General features: G+C 34.1%; 4 non-coding genes across 4 annotated transcripts; all 4 read right to left on the bottom strand.

Annotated features, from left to right (window-relative positions):
• Positions 1-895: 895 nt before the first annotated feature.
• On the bottom strand, positions 896-4,858 carry LOC117185461 (large subunit ribosomal RNA). The gene has a single exon (XR_004470973.1). It is a non-coding gene; the product is annotated as a large subunit ribosomal RNA (ribosomal RNA).
• Positions 4,859-5,275: 417 nt separating this feature from the next.
• On the bottom strand, positions 5,276-5,454 carry LOC117185469 (5.8S ribosomal RNA). The gene has a single exon (XR_004470981.1). It is a non-coding gene; the product is annotated as a 5.8S ribosomal RNA (ribosomal RNA).
• Positions 5,455-6,054: 600 nt separating this feature from the next.
• Positions 6,055-8,049, bottom strand: LOC117185451 (small subunit ribosomal RNA). Its single transcript, XR_004470963.1, has one exon. It is a non-coding gene; the product is annotated as a small subunit ribosomal RNA (ribosomal RNA).
• A 3,011-nt stretch (positions 8,050-11,060) lies between these two features.
• LOC117185460 (large subunit ribosomal RNA) lies at positions 11,061-15,023 on the bottom strand. The gene has a single exon (XR_004470972.1). It is a non-coding gene; the product is annotated as a large subunit ribosomal RNA (ribosomal RNA).
• Between the last annotated feature and the right edge of the window lie 271 nt (positions 15,024-15,294).

The following is a 15,294-nucleotide window of genomic DNA, read 5'->3' as shown; positions in this document are numbered from 1 at the left end:
ATGTTTCCCCATATCCATAATATTGTCATTTTATATACAAAACTATTTAATTCTTGCATTTATATCACATATCATTGAATTCCAATATTAGAAATACTGCCAAGTTCCACAAACGACCACTCCAAATATACATATATTTGTACATATGTATATAAAATATATCTTTATATTTTCTGTATTCATAATCAAATCATGCTCATGTTATAATTTTTAGGATATGGGAAACATTTCACATACCCAATAATATTATCACATTTTATATACCAAACTATTTAATTCTTGCATTCATATCACATATCATTAAATTCCAATATTAGAAATACTTCCAAGTTCCACAAACGACCACTCCAAATATACATATATTTGTACATATGTATATAAAATATATCTTTATATTTTCTGTATTCATAATCAAATCATGCTCATGTTATAATTTTTAGGATATGGGAAACATTTCACATACCCAATAATATTATCACATTTTATATACCAAACTATTTAATTCTTGCATTCATATCACATATCATTAAATTCCAATATTAGAAATACTTCCAAGTTCCATATACGATCACTCCATGCTTTTTGCATTCATATTATTTCATATATACATTCACATTTGCACATATGCATATACACTATGTTTCGTGTGTTCACATAATAAAATTTTTATAAGTATCATTTCATATGTAATTAAGTATAACAAACTTATAATATAACATTATATTCATATTCAAGCCAACGTAATTTATATAGGATAAATAATTTATCCATATTTATATAAAATATATTCTTTTTAATATATATCTATATATAAATATATATTACCATTTATAGGTATATATTCATATAAATATATAAAAATAATTTTCATATATAAAGAATAAATTTATATATATCGAATCATCAAGCAAAGGATAAGCTTCAGTGGATCGCAGTATGGCAGCTGCTCAACCACTTACAACACCTTGCCTGTTACAAAAGTCGTTTACAATTGATTCTAGGCTTTGTCATTGTATTAAATAATGTTTTTATATGCAACTAGCGCGGCATCAGGTGATCGATGATCCTCCCAATTTACTATGTTACAAATTACATTGGCATCACATCCATTGTCGTTTATAAAATAAATTATAAACTTTTAATGGTTTAGAAGCCATACAATGCAAATTGCCCCTTATTTATCATTGCAGTCCAGCACGGATACGACCTTAGAGGCGTTCAGGCATAATCCAACGGACGTAGCGTCATACCACTGTTCGCTCGAACAAGTATTGTGCCATTGGTCCGTACCTGCGGTTCCTCTCGTACTACGCAGGAATGCTGTCGCAACAACGTTTTGTCATTAGTAGGGTAAAACTAACCTGTCTCACGACGGTCTAAACCCAGCTCACGTTCCCTTGCATGGGTGAACAATCCAACGCTTGGTGAATTTTGCTTCACAATGATAGGAAGAGCCGACATCGAAGGATCAAAAAGCGACGTCGCTATGAACGCTTGGCCGCCACAAGCCAGTTATCCCTATGGTAACTTTTCTGACACCTCTTGTTAAAAACTCTTTAAACCAAAAGGATCGATAGGCCGAGCTTTTGCTGTCCCTGTGTGTACTGAACACCGAGATCAAGTCAGCATTTGCCCTTTTGCTCTATGTGTGGTTTCTGTCCGCACTGAGCTGGCCTTGGGACACCTCCGTTATTATTTGAGAGATGTACCGCCCCAGTCAAACTCCCTACCTGGCAATGTCCTTGAATTGGATCATACCTGAGTAATTGGAGTTATACCAAATTTTCAAATTGAAAATACATAAATGCATTTTCTCATTAAAGAATTTGTTTGCGATTATATAACAAACTCGTGATACTTTGATCAAGAAGCTTGCATCAAAACCCAATACCATAAGATATAATAAATATATCCGTATAATGGCTAGGAAATGATACACGTTCCATTTAATCAAGTAAGTAAGGAAACAATAAGAGTAGTGGTATTTCATTGTCGATACCAAACCGAAATCTAATATCTCCCACTTATGCTACACCTCTTATGTCTCCTTACACTGCCAGATTAGAGTCAAGCTCAAAAGGGTCTTCTTTCCCCGCTAATTATTCCAAGCCCGTTCCCTTGGCTGTGGTTTCGCTAGATAGTAGATAGGGACAGTAGGAATCTCGTTAATCCATTCATGCGCGTCACTAATTAGATGACGAGGCATTTGGCTACCTTAAGAGAGTCATAGTTACTCCCGCCGTTGACCCGCGCTTACTTGAATTTCTTCACTTTGACATTCAGAGCACTGGGCAGAAATCACATTGTGTCAACACCCGCTAGGGCCATCACAATGCTTTGTTTTAATTAGACAGTCGGATTCCCCAAGTCCGTGCCAGTTCTGAATTGATTGTTAATTGATAATCGTTATAATTAATAAGAACTAACTGGTTTAACCCAATTAGTATTCTTAAAAATTTTAGCAAGAAAGTTCCACAATTGGCTACGTAACTAAACTATCCGGGGAACAAGTAACTACCATAAATGATAGAAACTCTATTTACCCAGAACGAGCACATAAACCATGTTATTGTTTCCCAATCAAGCCCGACTATCTCAATCTTCAGAGCCAATCCTTATCCCGAAGTTACGGATCTAATTTGCCGACTTCCCTTACCTACATTATTCTATCGACTAGAGACTCTTCACCTTGGAGACCAGCTGCGGATATTGGTACGGCCTGTTGAGAAGTTTGCGTGTCCCCACCATAAATTTTCAAGGTCCGAGGAGAAAATATCGACACAACAGTATATGTCATGCTCTTCTAGCCCATCTACCATATCTCTCTGCGAAAGACTTCCATGGTAGTACGGCTATAAAACAGAAAAGAAAACTCTTCCGATATCTCTCGACGGCTTCTTTATGGTCGTTCCTGTTGCCAGGATGAGCACGAGGCCCATATTTAATAACAAACGGATACTCAACAGGTTACGGAATTGGAACCGTATTCCCTTTCGTTCAAAATTATTCAAGTATTTAAAAATCATAAAAGATTTGACAATATTACTCACTGATTTTTTACTTGAAAATTTTCGGCTTTCGCCTTGAACTTAGGACCGACTAACTCGTGATCAACCACTGTTCACACGAAACCCTTCTCCACTTCAGTCCTCCAAGGTCTCATTCGATTATTTGCTACTACCACCAAGATCTGTGCCAATGGCAGCTCCATGAAGGCTTACGCCAAACACTTCTACGCATACCATTGTACCTTCCTACTCACTAAAGTTTCAAAATTTATATCACAAGTAATATAAATCATCTACTTTAGCGGTAATGTATAGGTATACAACTTAAGCGCCATCCATTTTAAGGGCTAGTTGCTTCGGCAGGTGAGTTGTTACACACTCCTTAGCGGATTTCGACTTCCATGATCACCGTCCTGCTGTTTTAAGCAACCAACGCCTTTCATGGTTTCTGCATGAGTTGTTAATTTGGGCACCGTAACATTACGTTTGGTTCATCCCACAGCGCCAGTTCTGCTTACCAAAAGTGGCCCACTGGGCACATTATATCATAACCTTAAACTTCATATCAAGAAAGTTAAGGTTCTTACCCATTTAAAGTTTGAGAATAGGTTAAGATCGTTTCGACCCTAAGGCCTCTAATCATTCGCTTTACCAGATAAGATTATTTTATATAACATTAAAATGCACCAGCTATCCTGAGGGAAACTTCGGAAGGAACCAGCTACTAGATGGTTCGATTGGTCTTTCGCCCCTATACTCAATTCTGACAATCGATTTGCACGTCAGAACTGTTTCGGTCTTCCATCAGGGTTTCCCCTGACTTCAACCTGATCAAGTATAGTTCACCATCTTTCGGGTCACAGCATATATGCTCAAGGTACGTTCCAGTTAGAGGCATAAATAATATAAATATTATCATACATAACTATATAGAACGCCCCGGGATTGTGTTAATTATCTATAAATAGTTAAAAAACTAATCCCATTATTAGTCAAGTTAATTACGCTATTAGGTTTATCTCCCAATAACTTGCACATATGTTAGACTCCTTGGTCCGTGTTTCAAGACGGGTCCCGAAGGTATCCTGAATCTTTCGCATTGTTAATCATACAAATGCATATAATAAACACAAAAATCAATGATAATTATGCCATTATATAATTTCGAAAAATTAACGCACTGTATTAATTTTAATTTATCAACACTTTATCAAATTAATGACATTTATTCTATGTTAAAATGCAAGCATAATAATTTGAATAAACTATAAGTCATATTTTATGATAAATTTGTTATATGCTAATAGATTACAATGTCCTTATATGGAAAAAATGCACACTATTATTATAATATTGTTAAAATATTACAACTTTAATGATGAATTTTCCATAACGGATATTCAGGTTCATCGGGCTTAACCTCTAAGCAGTTTCACGTACTGTTTAACTCTCTATTCAGAGTTCTTTTCAACTTTCCCTCACGGTACTTGTTTACTATCGGTCTCATGGTTATATTTAGTTTTAGATGGAGTTTACCACCCACTTAGTGCTGCACTATCAAGCAACACGACTCTTTGGAAACATCATCTAGTAATCATTAACGTTATACGGGCCTGGCACCCTCTATGGGTAAATGGCCTCATTTAAGAAGGACTTAAATCGTTAATTTCTCATACTAGAATATTGACGCTCCATACACTGCATCTCACGTTTGCCATATAGACAAAGTGACTTAGTGCTGAACTGATTTCTTTTCGCTCGCCGCTACTAAGAAAATCCTGGTTAGTTTCTTTTCCTCCCCTAATTAATATGCTTAAATTCAGGGGGTAGTCCCATATGAGTTGAGGTTGTATATACGTATATTAAAATTTATAATGATAATTACACTATATTATTATATATATAGAGCGTTCTCATAATGAAATCATTATAATATTCGTATTTTATAACGAATATCACGAAGAATATTAAATATTTATATTTACAACAAAATTTCCTTTCGAAACATTAATAAGAGGCAATTCTAGATGAAAAAACTTTAATTATTTTTTTATGCTAGACATTCCTCAGTATTATTTGATTCAAAAAGGACAAAAAAATATATATTTTTCTTCGTTCTTCTCACACAAATATATACAACAATGAGAGATAATGCGTTTCCATTTAATATCAATATTATGAATATATATATATATACATATCCAATAATATACAATATGCTTAAAAATTTCGTAAAATTTTTAAACAACTTATTTAGCATAGTCTTACAACCCTCAACCATATGTAGTCCAAGCAGCACTATAAAATTAATTAAAGTACCAAACAGCATGGACTGCGATATGCGTTCAAAATGTCGATGTTCATGTGTCCTGCAGTTCACACGATGACGCACAGTTTGCTGCGTTCTTCATCGACCCATGAGCCGAGTGATCCACCGCTTAGAGTGATTAAAATTTGTTTATTCATTTATTTGTCAGATATGTCTTTATTGAAAGAAATTAAAAATACACCATTTTACTGGCATATATCAATTCCTTCAATAAATTTTAATTTTATCCTAAAAGAATGTTGCGAAATGTCTTAGTTTTATATAAACGATATATTACCATATTGTTAAATAATATAATATGTATTTTGGCTTGTTTGATAATTATCAATTTATATAAAAGTATTAACCTGAAATCAGGTACAACATTGTACTTTTTAGGCTGTTGCATTAACCAATGTATGCCCATAGCTATGATGGACAATACATATTCGCAACGCGTGCATACTATGGTACATATGCACACAGATTTTATAAATCAATATTATTGTAATAATATCATCAATATGTATTTATATATTAATTGCTACACACATAGAACACAATGTTATATGTATAGCTACTACTAAATGAGTATATTGGCAATATAATTAATTAATATAAACATATAATATATACAACTGAATATATTTTATTTTACAATTATGATTTTATAAAAACATATTTTGTTTGGTAAATTGGCAATATATATATATTTTTGTTAACGGTAGAAACATACAATAATGATCCTTCCGCAGGTTCACCTACGGAAACCTTGTTACGACTTTTACTTCCTCTAAATAATCAAGTTCGGTCAACTTTTGCGAAACAACCGTAACACGCAAGGCGTCACAGTGATCACGTCCGGAGACCTCACTAAATAATTCAATCGGTAGTAGCGACGGGCGGTGTGTACAAAGGGCAGGGACGTAATCAATGCGAGTTAATGACTCACACTTACTGGGAATTCCAAGTTCATGTGAACAGTTTCAGTTCACAATCCCAAGCATGAAAGTGGTTCAGCGGTTTACCCGGACCTCTCGGTCTAGGAAATACACGTTGATACTTTCATTGTAGCGCGCGTGCAGCCCAGGACATCTAAGGGCATCACAGACCTGTTATTGCTCAATCTCATTATTGCTAGACGCAATTTGTCCATTTAAGAAGCTAGTGTCCTTATAATGGGACAAACCAACAGGTACGGCTCCACTTATATAAACACATTCAAACACAATAAACATTTTACTGCCACCATGAATGAAGGCTATATAAGCTTCAACACCATAATCCTGAAGATATCTATTTAATATATTTGAGTCTCGTTCGTTATCGGAATTAACCAGACAAATCACTCCACGAACTAAGAACGGCCATGCACCACCACCCATAGATTCGAGAAAGAGCTATCAATCTGTCTTACACACTTATGTTCGGACCTGGTAAGTTTTCCCGTGTTGAGTCAAATTAAGCCGCAGGCTCCACTCCTGGTGGTGCCCTTCCGTCAATTCCTTTAAGTTTCAGCTTTGCAACCATACTTCCCCCGGAGCCCAAAAGCTTTGGTTTCCCGGGAAGCGACTGAGAGAGCCATAAAAGTAGCTACACCCAATTGCTAGCTGGCATCGTTTATGGTTAGAACTAGGGCGGTATCTGATCGCCTTCGAACCTCTAACTTTCGTTCTTGATTAATGAAAACATCTTTGGCAAATGCTTTCGCTTAAGTTAGTCTTACGACGGTCCAAGAATTTCACCTCTCGCGTCGTAATACTAATGCCCCCAAACTGCTTCTATTAATCATTACCTCTTGATCTGAAAACCAATGAAAGCAGAACAGAGGTCTTATTTCATTATCCCATGCACAGAATATTCAGGCATTTGAAGCCTGCTTTAAGCACTCTAATTTGTTCAAAGTAATTGTACCGGCCCACAATAACACTCGATGAAGAGCACTAATGCAGGTTTTTAAATAGGAGGAATATATAAAAAAATACAAGTACTTAATTATATATAAGAACTCCACCGGTAATACGCTTACATACATAAAGGTATAGTACTAACCACAATTGTAAGTTGTACTACCCGTATGAAGCACAAGTTCAACTACGAACGTTTTAACCGCAACAACTTTAATATACGCTATTGGAGCTGGAATTACCGCGGCTGCTGGCACCAGACTTGCCCTCCAATTGGTCCTTGTTAAAGGATTTAAAGTGTACTCATTCCAATTACAGGGCCTCGGATATGAGTCCTGTATTGTTATTTTTCGTCACTACCTCCCCGAGCTGGGAGTGGGTAATTTACGCGCCTGCTGCCTTCCTTAGATGTGGTAGCCGTTTCTCAGGCTCCCTCTCCGGAATCGAACCCTGATTCCCCGTTACCCGTTGCAACCATGGTAGTCCTAGATACTACCATCAAAAGTTGATAGGGCAGACATTTGAAAGATCTGTCGTCGGTACAAGACCATACGATCTGCATGTTATCTAGAGTTCAACCAATGTAACGATCTTGCGATCGCTTGGTTTTAGCCTAATAAAAGCACACGTCCCATAAGGTCCGTGTTTTAATTGCATGTATTAGCTCTAGAATTACCACAGTTATCCAAGTAACTGTTAACGATCTAAGGAACCATAACTGATATAATGAGCCTTTTGCGGTTTCACTTTTAATTCGTGTGTACTTAGACATGCATGGCTTAATCTTTGAGACAAGCATATAACTACTGGCAGGATCAACCAGAATAATGTTTTCGTTTCGTGCGCATACGCTCACATATGTAAATATTTGACAACTCAATAATACTTTTGAATAAAAAAAAAAATAAATAAATATTTTTTATCAACAGTTTATGAGAATTTGTTAAACGATTGTGGCCATTTTTATATAGCATTCACATTCGCCATTTTTCTCTATATAAATATATATATTTTATTATATACATTTTTTTTTCGTTCAAAAATATCTTTTTATTTGCACTTAATATATTATCACACGTATATAGGCTTAAACCAATATTAATTGTGTTTAAACTATGTATTTTGACAACAAATTTAAAATTTATCCAATTTCGTATGCGTTTTTTGTGATATACATTAAATAAAACCAAACACATGAGTTCATGTGGAATGGAATTTATATATTTTGGCAATATTTGAATTTGCATATAAATCGCTTTGATTATATGCTGGTACATTGTTGAAATGGCACTCATACAATATTTAATCATATAAGACCATTTCCAAAAATTCACGATAATAATTCGAAACAGAAATGATATATACTAAATAGTATATATCTTGGTTAGTTTCACTATATTATCTTTATTAAGATCAATTTGAAAACAAATATCTCCTATTAAACACTACTTTGAGTATAATGACAACATATAATAATATTATATACAATACTGTACCAAATATTGTATACAATACCGATGGACATCAACTGTCCATCATGTATAGGTTTTCTGCCACGCTTTCCGCAAATCGGGTATTTTTGCTTTAGAGTGCCTCTTAACAATAGTTTCTTTTCGTATTTTAATAAAAAATACAATACTATCACTTCAAAATTATTCATATATATTAAGAAATATATATATATTCATATAAAATACACAGACATTGTCGGCTAAGTATATTCCCCATATCATATGAAATAAATTAATAATTTTTCATTATAAAATTTTCATATGAAATATACCATGCACGAGACTACCACTCCCTATATAGGTTTTCTGCCACGCTTTCCGCAAATCGGGTATTTTTACTTGAGAGTGCCTCTTAACAATAGTTTCTTTTCGTATTTTAATAAAAAATACAATACTATCACTTCAAAATTATTCATATATATTAAGAAATATATATATATTCATATAAAATACACAGACATTGCCGGCTAAGTATATTCCCCATATCATATGAAATAAATTAATAATTTTTCATTATAAAATTTTCATATGAAATATACCATGCACGAGACTACCACTCCCTATATAGGTTTTCTGCCACGCTTTCCGCAAATCGGGTATTTTTACTTGAGAGTGCCTCTTAACAATAGTTTCTTTTCGTATTTTAATAAAAAATACAATACTATCACTTCAAAATTATTCATATATATTAAGAAATATATATATATTCATATAAAATACACAGACATTGCCGGCTAAGTATATTCCCCATATCATATGAAATAAATTAATAATTTTTCATTATAAAATTTTCATATGAAATATACCATGCACGAGACTACCACTCCCTATATAGGTTTTCTGCCACGCTTTCCGCAAATCGGGTATTTTTACTTGAGAGTACCTTTTAAAAATAGTTTCTTTTCGTATTTTAATACAAAATACTATACTATCACTTCAAAATTATTCATATATATTAAGAAAAATATATATACGCATATAAAATAAACAGACATTGCCGACTTAGTATGTTCCCCATATCATATGAAATTAAATTAATTATTTTTATTACATTCATCATTCATTTACATGAAAAATATCATATCAGCTGGTATCTTTGCTTTAATTTCACATATACACGTAATATATCTATTTATATTAAATACATTTTTATATTTTCTATATTTATAATCGCATTATGATTATGTTATAATGTTATATTATATATGAGAAACATTCCCATATCCATATCCATATCCATATCCATATCCATATAAAACCTAATATTGATATTTTATAGCACACCTCGGCGTTATTTGTTATTTTTATTCATTATAACACAATGTCAAAAATATACATATATTTTTGTAAATATGTATATAAAATATATCATTATATTTTCTCTATTCAAAATCAAATCATGCTCATGTTATAATTTTAAGGATATGGTGAATGTTTCCCCATATCCATAATATTGTCATTTTATATACAAAACTATTTAATTCTTGCATTTATATCACATATCATTGAATTCCAATATTAGAAATACTGCCAAGTTCCACAAACGACCACTCCAAATATACATATATTTGTACATATGTATATAAAATATATCTTTATATTTTCTGTATTCATAATCAAATCATGCTCATGTTATAATTTTTAGGATATGGGAAACATTTCACATACCCAATAATATTATCACATTTTATATACCAAACTATTTAATTCTTGCATTCATATCACATATCATTAAATTCCAATATTAGAAATACTTCCAAGTTCCACAAACGACCACTCCAAATATACATATATTTGTACATATGTATATAAAATATATCTTTATATTTTCTGTATTCATAATCAAATCATGCTCATGTTATAATTTTTAGGATATGGGAAACATTTCACATACCCAATAATATTATCACATTTTATATACCAAACTATTTAATTCTTGCATTCATATCACATATCATTAAATTCCAATATTAGAAATACTTCCAAGTTCCATATACGATCACTCCATGCTTTTTGCATTCATATTATTTCATATATACATTCACATTTGCACATATGCATATACACTATGTTTCGTGTGTTCACATAATAAAATTTTTATAAGTATCATTTCATATGTAATTAAGTATAACAAACTTATAATATAACATTATATTCATATTCAAGCCAACGTAATTTATATAGGATAAATAATTTATCCATATTTATATAAAATATATTCTTTTTAATATATATCTATATATAAATATATATTACCATTTATAGGTATATATTCATATAAATATATAAAAATAATTTTCATATATAAAGAATAAATTTATATATATCGAATCATCAAGCAAAGGATAAGCTTCAGTGGATCGCAGTATGGCAGCTGCTCAACCACTTACAACACCTTGCCTGTTACAAAAGTCGTTTACAATTGATTCTAGGCTTTGTCATTGTATTAAATAATGTTTTTATATGCAACTAGCGCGGCATCAGGTGATCGATGATCCTCCCAATTTACTATGTTACAAATTACATTGGCATCACATCCATTGTCGTTTATAAAATAAATTATAAACTTTTAATGGTTTAGAAGCCATACAATGCAAATTGCCCCTTATTTATCATTGCAGTCCAGCACGGATACGACCTTAGAGGCGTTCAGGCATAATCCAACGGACGTAGCGTCATACCACTGTTCGCTCGAACAAGTATTGTGCCATTGGTCCGTACCTGCGGTTCCTCTCGTACTACGCAGGAATGCTGTCGCAACAACGTTTTGTCATTAGTAGGGTAAAACTAACCTGTCTCACGACGGTCTAAACCCAGCTCACGTTCCCTTGCATGGGTGAACAATCCAACGCTTGGTGAATTTTGCTTCACAATGATAGGAAGAGCCGACATCGAAGGATCAAAAAGCGACGTCGCTATGAACGCTTGGCCGCCACAAGCCAGTTATCCCTATGGTAACTTTTCTGACACCTCTTGTTAAAAACTCTTTAAACCAAAAGGATCGATAGGCCGAGCTTTTGCTGTCCCTGTGTGTACTGAACACCGAGATCAAGTCAGCATTTGCCCTTTTGCTCTATGTGTGGTTTCTGTCCGCACTGAGCTGGCCTTGGGACACCTCCGTTATTATTTGAGAGATGTACCGCCCCAGTCAAACTCCCTACCTGGCAATGTCCTTGAATTGGATCATACCTGAGTAATTGGAGTTATACCAAATTTTCAAATTGAAAATACATAAATGCATTTTCTCATTAAAGAATTTGTTTGCGATTATATAACAAACTCGTGATACTTTGATCAAGAAGCTTGCATCAAAACCCAATACCATAAGATATAATAAATATATCCGTATAATGGCTAGGAAATGATACACGTTCCATTTAATCAAGTAAGTAAGGAAACAATAAGAGTAGTGGTATTTCATTGTCGATACCAAACCGAAATCTAATATCTCCCACTTATGCTACACCTCTTATGTCTCCTTACACTGCCAGATTAGAGTCAAGCTCAAAAGGGTCTTCTTTCCCCGCTAATTATTCCAAGCCCGTTCCCTTGGCTGTGGTTTCGCTAGATAGTAGATAGGGACAGTAGGAATCTCGTTAATCCATTCATGCGCGTCACTAATTAGATGACGAGGCATTTGGCTACCTTAAGAGAGTCATAGTTACTCCCGCCGTTGACCCGCGCTTACTTGAATTTCTTCACTTTGACATTCAGAGCACTGGGCAGAAATCACATTGTGTCAACACCCGCTAGGGCCATCACAATGCTTTGTTTTAATTAGACAGTCGGATTCCCCAAGTCCGTGCCAGTTCTGAATTGATTGTTAATTGATAATCGTTATAATTAATAAGAACTAACTGGTTTAACCCAATTAGTATTCTTAAAAATTTTAGCAAGAAAGTTCCACAATTGGCTACGTAACTAAACTATCCGGGGAACAAGTAACTACCATAAATGATAGAAACTCTATTTACCCAGAACGAGCACATAAACCATGTTATTGTTTCCCAATCAAGCCCGACTATCTCAATCTTCAGAGCCAATCCTTATCCCGAAGTTACGGATCTAATTTGCCGACTTCCCTTACCTACATTATTCTATCGACTAGAGACTCTTCACCTTGGAGACCAGCTGCGGATATTGGTACGGCCTGTTGAGAAGTTTGCGTGTCCCCACCATAAATTTTCAAGGTCCGAGGAGAAAATATCGACACAACAGTATATGTCATGCTCTTCTAGCCCATCTACCATATCTCTCTGCGAAAGACTTCCATGGTAGTACGGCTATAAAACAGAAAAGAAAACTCTTCCGATATCTCTCGACGGCTTCTTTATGGTCGTTCCTGTTGCCAGGATGAGCACGAGGCCCATATTTAATAACAAACGGATACTCAACAGGTTACGGAATTGGAACCGTATTCCCTTTCGTTCAAAATTATTCAAGTATTTAAAAATCATAAAAGATTTGACAATATTACTCACTGATTTTTTACTTGAAAATTTTCGGCTTTCGCCTTGAACTTAGGACCGACTAACTCGTGATCAACCACTGTTCACACGAAACCCTTCTCCACTTCAGTCCTCCAAGGTCTCATTCGATTATTTGCTACTACCACCAAGATCTGTGCCAATGGCAGCTCCATGAAGGCTTACGCCAAACACTTCTACGCATACCATTGTACCTTCCTACTCACTAAAGTTTCAAAATTTATATCACAAGTAATATAAATCATCTACTTTAGCGGTAATGTATAGGTATACAACTTAAGCGCCATCCATTTTAAGGGCTAGTTGCTTCGGCAGGTGAGTTGTTACACACTCCTTAGCGGATTTCGACTTCCATGATCACCGTCCTGCTGTTTTAAGCAACCAACGCCTTTCATGGTTTCTGCATGAGTTGTTAATTTGGGCACCGTAACATTACGTTTGGTTCATCCCACAGCGCCAGTTCTGCTTACCAAAAGTGGCCCACTGGGCACATTATATCATAACCTTAAACTTCATATCAAGAAAGTTAAGGTTCTTACCCATTTAAAGTTTGAGAATAGGTTAAGATCGTTTCGACCCTAAGGCCTCTAATCATTCGCTTTACCAGATAAGATTATTTTATATAACATTAAAATGCACCAGCTATCCTGAGGGAAACTTCGGAAGGAACCAGCTACTAGATGGTTCGATTGGTCTTTCGCCCCTATACTCAATTCTGACAATCGATTTGCACGTCAGAACTGTTTCGGTCTTCCATCAGGGTTTCCCCTGACTTCAACCTGATCAAGTATAGTTCACCATCTTTCGGGTCACAGCATATATGCTCAAGGTACGTTCCAGTTAGAGGCATAAATAATATAAATATTATCATACATAACTATATAGAACGCCCCGGGATTGTGTTAATTATCTATAAATAGTTAAAAAACTAATCCCATTATTAGTCAAGTTAATTACGCTATTAGGTTTATCTCCCAATAACTTGCACATATGTTAGACTCCTTGGTCCGTGTTTCAAGACGGGTCCCGAAGGTATCCTGAATCTTTCGCATTGTTAATCATACAAATGCATATAATAAACACAAAAATCAATGATAATTATGCCATTATATAATTTCGAAAAATTAACGCACTGTATTAATTTTAATTTATCAACACTTTATCAAATTAATGACATTTATTCTATGTTAAAATGCAAGCATAATAATTTGAATAAACTATAAGTCATATTTTATGATAAATTTGTTATATGCTAATAGATTACAATGTCCTTATATGGAAAAAATGCACACTATTATTATAATATTGTTAAAATATTACAACTTTAATGATGAATTTTCCATAACGGATATTCAGGTTCATCGGGCTTAACCTCTAAGCAGTTTCACGTACTGTTTAACTCTCTATTCAGAGTTCTTTTCAACTTTCCCTCACGGTACTTGTTTACTATCGGTCTCATGGTTATATTTAGTTTTAGATGGAGTTTACCACCCACTTAGTGCTGCACTATCAAGCAACACGACTCTTTGGAAACATCATCTAGTAATCATTAACGTTATACGGGCCTGGCACCCTCTATGGGTAAATGGCCTCATTTAAGAAGGACTTAAATCGTTAATTTCTCATACTAGAATATTGACGCTCCATACACTGCATCTCACGTTTGCCATATAGACAAAGTGACTTAGTGCTGAACTGATTTCTTTTCGCTCGCCGCTACTAAGAAAATCCTGGTTAGTTTCTTTTCCTCCCCTAATTAATATGCTTAAATTCAGGGGGTAGTCCCATATGAGTTGAGGTTGTATATACGTATATTAAAATTTATAATGATAATTACACTATATTATTATATATATAGAGCGTTCTCATAATGAAATCATTATAATATTCGTATTTTATAACGAATATCACGAAGAATATTAAATATTTATATTTACAACAAAATTTCCTTTCGAAACATTAATAAGAGGCAATTCTAGATGAAAAAACTTTAATTATTTTTTTATGCTAGACATTCCTCAGTATTATTTGATTCAAAAAGGACAAAAAAATATATATTTTTCTTCGTTCTTC

This window comes from Drosophila pseudoobscura, unplaced genomic scaffold (genome assembly GCF_009870125.1).
Source record: "Drosophila pseudoobscura strain MV-25-SWS-2005 unplaced genomic scaffold, UCI_Dpse_MV25 Unplacedtig00000089, whole genome shotgun sequence".
Lineage (NCBI taxonomy): Eukaryota > Metazoa > Arthropoda > Insecta > Diptera > Drosophilidae > Drosophila > Drosophila pseudoobscura.
Note: the sequence above shows the minus strand (reverse complement) of the source record. Positions and strands in the feature narration are given on the sequence as shown.